The sequence below is a fragment of the Amblyomma maculatum genome, unplaced genomic scaffold (genome assembly GCF_055883805.1).
Source record: "Amblyomma maculatum isolate TAMU_Amacu unplaced genomic scaffold, ASM5588380v1 scaffold_13, whole genome shotgun sequence".
Classification (NCBI taxonomy): Eukaryota; Metazoa; Arthropoda; class Arachnida; order Ixodida; family Ixodidae; genus Amblyomma; species Amblyomma maculatum.
The window spans coordinates 9,940,025-9,949,338 of NW_028146738.1; the positions used below are offsets into that span (position 1 = coordinate 9,940,025).

The 9,314-nt window shown below is 42.8% G+C and overlaps 1 long non-coding RNA gene across 1 annotated transcript; it reads right to left on the minus strand.

Moving 5' to 3' along the window:
* Window positions 1–1,515: 1,515 nt before the first annotated feature.
* LOC146172183 (uncharacterized) lies at window positions 1,516–8,191 on the minus strand. The gene is made up of 4 exons (XR_014702445.1): window positions 7,986–8,191; window positions 6,775–6,863; window positions 6,019–6,073; window positions 1,516–1,582 (listed from the first exon to the last, which is right to left on the minus strand). It is a non-coding gene; the product is annotated as an uncharacterized LOC146172183 (long non-coding RNA).
* Between the last annotated feature and the right edge of the window lie 1,123 nt (window positions 8,192–9,314).

Genomic DNA, 9,314 nt, shown 5'->3' on the forward strand with positions numbered 1-9,314 from the left:
AATACCGGGTAGATGATTAGTCACCACTTAAGAGAATCCCTTAAGTATATTCCCTATGCAACATAACTATTCGGGGAAACAATCCCACATAGCGTTAATTGTACACTTTATTCACAACGCATATACACTCTATTCCCTTCTGCAATAGCATAACCTGTACATGCTTCTCCAAACACATTTCCCCCTTATCACTTGTTGCTTGAGTTTGTCCTCAAACTTTTTCTTTTGCATGTCATTTGTGGTTCACTGTGCAGTTATTATCCTGCGACTTTGTACTGACCCCCCCCCACTACCACCACCAGCTTTGCAGAAAGTTTTAAGAATTGGCCCCCTTAGATATTTTCCTTATCAGGGCCCTTTGCAAAGCCTGTCCCTTTGTGAGGTGTATCTGCACCAAACCTTCTTAAGTGGTGACAAATCTCTACCCGGTACTGTAGTTTTTCCTGGTATGCTGCTTTTACTTCTTTTGCAGGCCACCACAAGATCCCTGGTTCCAGGCTGAGAAATACATACTGAAGATTTATTTATTTTTTCACTGCATGACCTACTTCCTTCTCACCCATCCTCCCCTCCACACTCCTTCACCTACTTTCTTCTCACCCACTTTCCCCTCCTAAACTTTTCTTCTTCGGAAGCAAAAGCATATTTAAACCCTTGCCAGTGATAATCACTTCGCCCAGACGAAAACAAGTCCACTTGTCGAAACGTTGGCTCGACCTGTGAACTGAGGCGTACCCCTTTTACCCTTGTTCAGTACTTCTTCATACCGGGTAAACCATCTTCCTTTCGTTCTACCTGTCCCCTTTCAAGAAACACGTGTCAGCATAGAACCTGCTTTAGGTGCTGACAATCGTCTACTTCGCATATTAGATTTTCTTGCTGCTGCTGCTTTTCTTTTTTTTTTCATGTGATGATGAAAGCACTGGTTCCATGCTCATAGAAATTCACACCCAAGGAAACATTCTTTAACTTCTCGCCCTGCTTCTTTCTCCCCCCCCCTCCCTAGCTTTTCTTCTTCGGAAGCAAAACCGTATTTAAAACCTCCACCAGTAATTGTGCTGCCCAGACAAAGACAAGTCCTCTTGTCAAAATGTTGGCTCGGCTTGCTAACTGAGGCTCCCCCTCTACACTTGTTCAGTGCTCTTTCATCCTACAAGCGAATTCCCTACTTTGATCTAATAGATGTGCCACCTTCATGGTCCCAACAGCGCAACAAACATTGTTTAGACTTGATGTTAAACTCTTCTGTTCATAGTAAAACTGAAGGTGTATCTGGGACGATTAAATTTCTTGCTGCTTAGACTGTGCAGCTCTGTCAGGTCAATTTTCAGTGCCCCAATGAGGCATTTACACTACCCAACTTGACACACAGTACTTTCTGAGAGAATCATGCTTAGCAACGGGTATAAAAAAATAATGCAGAATAGGTGCCTCTTATAAAGGGCTACAGGTTAACTTAATTTTCATTGCAACAATTTATCAACACTTACAGGACAGCCAAAACACCCAGTATCTCCACTATTTCCTGCTGCTGCACCAGCCATCCCAGAAGTATTGAAGACGTCAACAAGTTCTGGCAACTCTATAAAACAACAGAACATTACAGAAAGAAAACATGAGCAACACTGCACATCGGAGCTTCAGATGGGTGAAGTTTAAATTTCGCAAACTTATTTAGCTACCGACAGCACAGAGCAACACAAAGATGCTACTCAGCTAGAAATCATCTGCACTATGTCGTGCAGCAACCAACAATGCTACTGAGTAAAACTTATTTGCCTTTGTCTGGGCCTTAGAAAATAACCTTTTTTTTTCATTTGCTCCTGCACAAGGTCTGCGGACATAATCAGAAAGGTATCACTTGCAGAGTTTAGAAATCGTCCTTGAGGTGGCACCACAAAAGGCAGCTATGTATTGTACAACCAACGCCGATTGAGCTACCACTGCACAGCACCAACTATAAGATTGGAATGCAAGGAGGCAGTGTCCATAAAGCAATACCTACAGGAAGAAGGTGTGCCTACATACACACCCGCCAGCTGCTCGGTTAAATGGACTCACTTGCTCAAAATAATGCGCAGTGGTCTCAACTGCCTCAGATGAAACAGACAAAGCGAGCACTCAGATTAAAATATTCAAGGTGCATTCTGAATGAGTGAGCCCAAGAAAATTTGCACTTTTCTTTCTAGATGCAAGATTTCTGGTTCCCAATTCAACGAAAATGTCTGTACTCTAAAAAAGTAGTCGCATACAGTGCTAAGTCTGAACGACAAGCACTGTATCGCAACAGTGCTCAGATAATAACATTTTAGCGCACATTATTTGGATTACATAACTGGTATCAAAGCCTCCCTTGACCTTCACCCACTGGAAATTCCGATGGAAAATTGCACAACTTTGTCCTCATTGACCAAACTTGCTCTTAGAGTTGCCACTAGGCACTTCTCCTTGCCATTATAATTCAATGAGCGTTCAGCGTCTTCATGGTCACACTGATGCTTTCAAAAGGTCCATTTTTCTTAGACCAATTGCAGCATGGAATAAATTATCCGAATCAATAGCCTCCAAGCATGACATTTAAATTTACGACTATACTTGCTGCCAATCTAAACGAACAACTACAATGGTTTCCTTTCTGTGCAATTTTTATTCTTTCGAGTTTATGTGATTGTGGTCTATGATGCATTTGTTTTTGCTCTTATACTGCCATAGTCTTTTTTAGGAGTTTTTGAATTGTGCTCAGGTACAATTTATGGTATTCTTGTATTGCTGTTGTATTACTGCATTGTGGTGCCTGTTCTCGTTTTTCATTTCCTGACCGCTGATACATATGTTATCGATCCCCCCCCCCCCTCCCAATGTAATACCCCACTTGGGGCCTTTAAGGGATAGAAAAGGATGATGATAATGATGATGAGACAGACTATTTGGCTGGCAGAAAATGTCTGCTCCTTTCCAGCTCTTCAACACAGTAAAGGTTATGTGAACGCATTACTTTTTCTATCACGCAAACAAGACAGGCAGTCTTGCGCTCGTGCCAATAACTTTGGCATGTAAGTATGCGACATAGTACAGCTAGAATCAATATAAGAGAGAACACAGGAGCACGCGGCCTCCACACTTTGCAAAGTGCTGCCACCGACATGTGATCAGAATCAGCAGTAAAGGCGCACGCAAAGTAAACTTGGACGGCTCCTCTTTCCGAGGATGCCCTTTACATTATTTCTTTAAACAAAGAAATAAGTGGTCAGTGGTACCATATACTCATGGATTTACCCATAATTTGATGAAGATTGGACACAGACATGGCAACCGGATTGTGTCCTGCGACATAAAACAGAGCCAAAGGCAAGTTTGCTCGAGTGAATACCCGTGTTACACCGGCAATTTCAACTGCCGTTCAGTTAAATCACAGTTCAGCGTTTCAACTGACGTTGAACTGAACGGCAGTCGACTGTAGTTACACGGAACATATCGCGAACCTCAGTTCACCCCCAGAATCACGTGATCCTCCACATGCAAGCAATTCTTACTAAAAAAGTGCTTTATTTTTCATATATAAATTACTTTGTACAACATTTGCACACTTTATATTATTAAATTGCACATTTTGCACGCGTTTTCTTTTTCCAGTATGGAACAAATGAACTCGACACAAAGCCAAGTCAATCCATTTGAGGTGCGTCTGGCTTCGCTGCTTAATCGTCGTTTTTTGGTGCCGCTTCGCGCGCTTGTGTTTTGACACTCGTTTGAGTATTTAAAGTTGCAGGCTGGGGCTTGCGTTAGCTAAGGCAGCAATCTTTCATGTGATTTTAGAACGCACAGCGGTTGGAAATGCCGCCGACTCGGTCGATGCGACGCGTCCGCTGACAGCCACCTTGTCAGTTGACTGGTTCAACTGGGACCGCCGACCTCAGTTGAGATTTCAACTGCAGTTGGCGCTGCCGTGTAACATCGCTAACTGCCGTTCAGTTCAACTGACCGCCAACTGAACTGCCGTTGAAAACGCCCGTGTAACAGGGGTATAAGTCTAGATGCCAAACTGCGCACCGGACAAGGTACTCCGATTGTATCCAGGGGATTGTCTACCAGATTCCCTTACATTGTGGGAAGCAATACATTGATTAAAACTTCCTGCTGGGCGAGTTGGTAGTTCATCTTGATGTAGGTTTTTTTTTTTTTTTAGCGCAAACGTCTCGCCTTTCTTGTCTTTGTCTTTGTTTGCGCTAAAAAAAAACCTACATCAAGCAGTACATTGGACAAACAGGAAGATTCATTAATGACAAAATTAGAGAGCACGCTGCAGCAATATCGGAGAAGTCAGACACCAACCTCGCAGTGCACTGCAGAGGCTGCTTTATTTGTATTTGCAAAGACCAAAAATGTCCAGCTGGCCTTCACAATGTGAAGGTTTTGAGAAGGAATAAGGACAGGATAACAAGGGAAATTTTCGAAGCACGTGCAATCAGGAGCTCGGAAGACCAGTGTGTTACCACGCCTTCAGTGGTACTGTTGAAAAAGGAATTAGATTACGCTTGTTGGCAGGATGTTAAAGATAAGGAATAAGTTAGCTGCAGAGGTAAAGTGAAGGGAGAAAAGATGCGTGGGTTCAGATCAATATAGTTGTCAGTGCAGCGTTGTCCTTGTGTCTGTGTGCGCTTCTTCGGTTTTGTTCCCCTGCTCTGCTGCCTCCTTCCAAGATGTTACACCAACTAGCTCAACGTTCTACTCTATTATTGTTCAACTGAGTGATTTCATGTGAAAACCAAAGCCTTGAATGTACACGGCATTGCATTCCACTGTTTAGGGCATTTAAAAGGCAATAGATGAGAAATGTATGTGACAGTCAAGCACAGCAAAACTGAACATGCCGCGCCTACATTTCTTGCCTTCACTCCCTTGTGTTTCGCCCTGCAGCTCGGAAATTTCTTTCTTTCCCTACTTCTTGCTATGCTTTTCCGCTCTTTTACTTCTGAGTGAACTGCACCACCTCCCTTCCATATTCATAGCCAACTTTACTTTTTTATCCTATGCACTGCATTCTTTCCTTCACGGTTCTAAGGCTTATGTAAAGTTGGCTCCTTAGTGTTGGTGAGCCTGATGGTAAAGCCATTAAAAAAGCAGTTTTGCGTTTTTTTTTTTATATCTGCCCTTCGATTCTAAGTAGTGCGTGTGCAGTGATGTAATTTGAAGGGAAGTACATCCCCGTGGCCAGGTGCACTTTATGACAACTGATTGTTACCAAAAATGTTTTTACCATTTAGGCAAAAGATGTCACTTATGGAAGAGGAACTGGGACTTCAGTTTCATTTTACTATATCAGAGTTTACTATAGTGGGGTTCCACTGTATTAGCACTGCGCTGCGTGTTCGTTTATTGTTAGTTTCGCTGAGCTAAGACAGTGCACTCTTAGACAGGCCCTCCAATGGTTAGCCGGCTTTAAGACATAGCAATAAATGAACCAGCTGTGAATGGACCCCTTTCTAAGTCAAGCCAGAGCTTTCAAATCAATACTGGGTTGCAGGCAGTCACAAATTTGCAGTGATGGCAGATAGGACTGGGACAGGCATTGAAAAACAATCCTCATCATATGTCTAATTCTGCACATGCACCATGCCAATCATTTAATGTGCCAGAGAGTGCCATGTAATGATTGATCACAGGCCTTTAATTGTGACACTCAATTGTACCATGAAAATCCTTCCCCATTTACAAAAGTAATCATTAGCTGTAACATGACCTGTAGAAATTGACACAGAGAGCTGAGGCTGTGTGATCACTACATGCATAATATGATGCTGCATTCCCAGGCCATTAAAATTGCAAACAAGCCATTCCTTTCTCCTGTAGACACAATATGAAAAATTTTTGACTGATTTTAACTCTTATTTATGTGGAGGATCATAATATTGCAAAAGTGTATTTAAATTGCCAATGACAATTTTTTATTCAATATGAGTTATGCATAGATAAGTCTTCTAACTACTTCAACATAGCCAAAAACATGTAGTTGCTTACCTTTTGATCTAATTCCAGCCTAAGATGCTGTCTCCCCCTTTCGTTTTCCTGGCTTCTATTATACAAAAAAGAAACACCATAATTTTTTTTTCAAAAATGAGGTTTAACTGCTTAAACACAAACAATTTAGAACTGATTCCTAGCTTTTAACAAGCAGCAGTCATTCATCAATAAGAGGCCTGGAGGAATGTAAGAGACTAATGGTATAATGAAGAATGCAATTTGAACATTATTTTCAATAGCAAGCTGTGGTACTTAAGAGAATAGTGAAAGCTTAGCATCAACACTAAGGCAACAGGTGATGCCACCAAGCTGCCCATTAAGGCTCAGAAAAATAATTTATTTTGCCAATGTACTGCATGTTAAACTCGCTGAAATTGGTGTGCCAGACTTACTGAATAACATAAAAAGCTTTCTGCTGAATAATTTGACAATCTACCAGCTCCAAGATGCTGTGGAGCTGGCCGATACACATGGGGTTCGCGACCACCCTGTACAGGATTTCTGGCTCAAACAGGCTTCTGCAGCACACTGCTAACTCGAATAAGGAAGTTGCTACATGATGATCTTAAAACATACCTTAATGGCCTGCAGATCTATTTAATTTCTGACTCTGTCTCAGGGATTAGATTGCAAACGTAAGCATTTTATGCTGTTGTCAAAGAAGGAAAACAATACATTTTTACAGAAATCTAAAAAGCACATTTTCTCATTATGGCCTATAACACACGAATGGAAGGTACAGAAGACAGAAACCTTGCTGGTCTTCAGTCGATGGGCATCACCATATCCCTCCTCTTCCTCAAACATTGCATTCAGTAATATTTCCAGATTGCTGCGCACAGCTAGGAAGAAGAAAACCTATTAGCAGACATTCTCATACCCGTCTATGCTTCACTCTATATATGGCTTGTGAATGACATCACTTGCCTTAACATACAAATGGCACAGTTCAAAATTGAGCTCTTGCTCTGAAAAGCAATGACTACGTTCATATTTGTTTTTAGGTATCGAACACCCTGGGCGGGGACACTTATATCCCCAACCACGGTGTCCGATATGCAAGAACAAAAATGTTGAAGCCGACATTCACCACTTGCTGCGGGACTGCCCAGCACTGAAATTGATACGAATCCGGCAATTGGCGATAGCTAGCCTACCAGCAAACAATCCTGCCTCGTATATCACCTGGACGGAGGGACATCATTGCTCACTCCTTGACTTCATAAAATCACCCAACCTTTTTCCATTAATTTAATCATTTCTTCATTCTTCATCTCATACCCTACTGATGCCCTTAGGCAGTAAATATCGTTAAAAAAAAACAGACGGCACAAGCAGGCAATGTACTTTCCGGTTCTGACCAAAAAACATTGATAAGCATTCGCCGGTAAAAAAATTGCGGCATCTGAAAAACCCAATAACGCCGGTTTTTGGTATCTAGGACCAGTTATTGACGAAACTTTCCTCTTCCGTCCCTTCAGAGTACAGAAACAAGCACAAAGTATTTTAACCATGGCTCCACTTGTTTACGTCACTGCAAAATCCGGACACTGCGATATGTGCCAAAAGTCTTTCTGTGGCGTGACATCGTATTTTTTTCTCCCTTAATACCAACGTTGGGGGGAAAAAAATTACTGCACTGTCGACATGTTGAGTACTACGTGCATGCCCCTTCTCCCCCAGGAGGGCCGTAAATATAAATAACCAAAGAACCTGGGAGACCCTGCACAGCTCTGACCCTGAGACCCAGCTGGGCGCGATCAACCTGACCGAAGAACAACGCGCACCAGCCAGAATCAGAGGCGAAGCGCCAGACGCGGGTGGAGGAGATACGTGAAGTCTATTCCTCCTTCTTGATAAACATGCATGCATGCCGCCACAGCGAAATAACAGCGCTATCTGGCTCAATGCAAGGGCGCCAGTTCTACATCTGCAAAAAATACAATAACAGTCTGTATACTTACGGCTGAACTTGACAGCTTGCGCGACGAGCAGCTTTGATGAGCCAGTTGCCCGCCGTTTTTTATCCCCACGGGCCAGGCAACGTTTATCCGATTGACCTTCTGTGAAGGGCCGCTGAACGTCGGCAAGGTTTTTGAGTTACGTTTGACGACTGCGTCGTGCCCCTGAATTACATTAACATACTCTACAGCAAAAGACTCATCGGGAAATTGGAAAAGCGCGAACTTGAACAAGGCGTCACATGTCACCAATGGATCCCAAAATGGCCTAATCGCACGTGTGTCGCACCCGCCACCTATAAAGAGTAAATAATGTTTCTGTCTCTTCTTTTAGTAGTAACTCACACCATTTAGCCCAATTCTAGCCCTTGTTATTTTATTTTAACAACCTTTTTCCTCATTTATTTTTTTTTTTCACTTATGACATCTTTTTACCATGTATACAAGCATGGCCTCCGACCGCGCGTTTGGTGATCTCGGAGGCCGTAATACAAGCAACTTTTTTTTATATATTTATTTTTCAAATTTTATAGGCCTACACGACACATTTTTGTCTCGCTTGACATTGACACACACAATGTTCTTACACAGCTCCTTCTGCATCTGCTTTTGTGTCTGCTTAGGTTTTGTAACGCACCATAATGTGTACAGCTTCATATACAAAGGCGTAGCAATTTCATTATCAACTCCATTCTTATTTCATTTTTATTTTTTTGTCAATTAGCGGTCGCCGTCGTCAGACAAGTCGTACTGCATGTTGCTCCTTTTGCCCGGAAGTTAACGAAGAACTCGACCGCAGCGTTATGAGGACGATTGTTCGAAAGGATAACAATTCGGCTTTCTCGCTGTCTCGGCATCATTTCACTAGAACTGCTAGCTGAGAGGCGCACACGACCACAAAACATCAGTCATGATGTATGTGCACCCCTCGAATGTATTCAGGAAAACAAAAGGGACGCAGGAGGTTTAGGAGGTATGATCTAATCCTGAAAGCGGCATACGTGAGTCCCTCCTTAATCACTTGAGTAAGAGACAGAGAAGATCGGCATCGTGGCCATCGTGGCCACGGACGTTCCGCCACGCTACGCTCTGTGGCCATTTCAACGTGTTAGCAAACACATCGCAAGACATCGTCTCTGCCGTATTCAGCTGATTGTAGTACATATATGAAAAAGCATATGTGTGATCCGTACTAAGCTCGCCATACGTGTCTGACAGGACGTCCCGTATATTTGCTTGTGTTATATACGTGATCGGGATTGGGGCAGGGGGTCGGTAGAACACTGCACGGGAACGGGCCGCGGGCCGGGGCTTTCTGTGTATACAGCTTCT